Here is a 2098-nt window from a genome sequence, read left to right on the forward strand (position 1 = left end):
AACAAAAACAAAAAAACTAAACAAAAAGAGACTGGGAGGGGGTTTGGGAGGGGTAATTTGGCTTGTGGGCCAAAGTTTGTTGACTCCTGATTTAGATAAAAAGACTTTAAGGGACAATGTGCAGATACATGGGCAGGGTCAGGGGAACAACAAGGGGCATTGAGGTATGAGACTATAGCATCAGGAAGCTGTTACTCCCTCAAAGGCTGGAGGGGCAGGGGGAGGAGATGGTGTGAATGGTGAGAATGGGGCTTCGGGAGGCACTAGAGCAGGGAGGGGGCAGAGAAGAAACACCCACCACTTTCTCCTCCCTCCCTCAGATCTGCTTATGCCTCCCCTTGTCTGATCCAATCAGTGACCAGTGGCAAGGGGCCTGGTGAGGAAGCCCCCGGAGGGACAGCATCTCAGAGCACAGAGCACGGAGCAGATGGGGCAAGGGTAGCGGGGAGAATAGATGGGTGGGTGGGGTTGGGAAGAGGCAAAAGGAGAACAAGCAGCACAGGTGCTCTCTCTTTGGGGACTAACTTCTTAGAACTCACTCCTTTAGAGAGAGAAAATAAGCTTGGCTAGCTGCATCCCTTGACCCTGGCTTTATTCTAGACAACTAACCCTTCCCCGCAGCTCTGCCCCAGGTTTGGGCATGTCCCTGGTCACGGCGATAGGTCCAGGGATAGGCTCATGATCTAGTTCAGGCTGAGACCCAGGTGTCGAACTTTTGTTTGTTTGAACAATTGGGAAGATAAGCTCTCTTTTTTTTTGGTGGATCCAAGGCTAGAACTTTGGCAGCCACCTGACTGTGTGGTGAGGCCTTCGTGGGGGAGCATACAGGGGAAAGCAGACTGCCTGGCGGTGGGGAGAAAGGCAAGTCCTGATACTGTCCCTGAGACCCTGGATCAAGCTGTACCTGACACAAACACTCATTGCTCAGTGAGGTGAGCTAATACACTCTACTTTAACTGAGACCAGTTTTCTGTTTGGAGCAACTGAGAGAATCCTGGCTAAGAGAGAAAGTCCAGATTTATCACTGGAGCCAAGGCCTGCCTTCCTATAGCTGTGTGGACCTCACGTGAGGTCCAAAATCACCAAAGCATGCAAGAGACAATGATTCTCCCGTGTGCATGAGTATTTTCACGTGTACGTGCAGCTGCGTTCAAGCAATGCCGTTTATTGACAGCACGTACGTTTCTCAGACACAAAAATCTTTCTTTTTTGAATATCTGCCTGGCATGGACCTCATATGTCACAAAGACAGCAACTTCCAAGGTAATTACATAGATATCATGATAATCATAGCAACCCAGCGATTCTGAGATGTCATGTCCTGCAGATCACTGCAGCTCAGGACACTGACGGCAGTATAGTACCTGCCCAGCTCTGTGTTTTTTACAGGGGCTTTTCTTTTGCTTGAACAGAGGGCTTCTTCCCACACAACACCTCCCATCAGTAGGTGATTCCCAAAGTTTTTAATTTTATGGGCCAGAAAAACGTCCAAAGCAGAGTATTGACATAAAGCTGCCAACTTTATTTTGCTAAGAACAGTTCACAAAAGAGATAAGACAAGCAACTGCCATCAACTATTACCAACATTTCATACGAGAAAGGACATTTTCACATATCTGAAAGGAGAGAATAAAAGAGAAGCCCTTGAACAGAGCACATTTATCTTTAAGGAAAGTGCATGGCTGCGGGGACACTGTGCCTGGTGGGACGCTCGCGCGTGGTGAGGCTGCCTGGGTGAGGGGCCTGCAGGGCCTAAGTCCAGTCCTCACTCTGCCTGCCAAGGCACGCGCCCTGCCCGGGCTGTGTCCACTCCGATGAAGGGGCACTTTTTTCTTTACACCAAGGGGCTTCCTGCTTGCCAAGCTGTGTACTGATGAGGCTGTGTCTGCCCAGAAAGGGCAACCTTTTGTAATCTGCACAAAGCAATTCTGGAGCTGGCAGCAGCCCTGCACTACACTGTTCTACCGTAAAACATTTCACTGGGGGCTGTGCTTTAACCGGTGCCTGGCACGTAGTAGGTGCTCAATGAATATGTGTTCACTGATTGTTGAAGGGCTGACAGGAGCTCCGTCAAGGGCCATTTCCGGACGGCAGGCTG

This window comes from Hyperoodon ampullatus, assembly GCF_949752795.1.
Source record: "Hyperoodon ampullatus genome assembly, chromosome: 7".
Lineage (NCBI taxonomy): Eukaryota > Metazoa > Chordata > Mammalia > Artiodactyla > Ziphiidae > Hyperoodon > Hyperoodon ampullatus.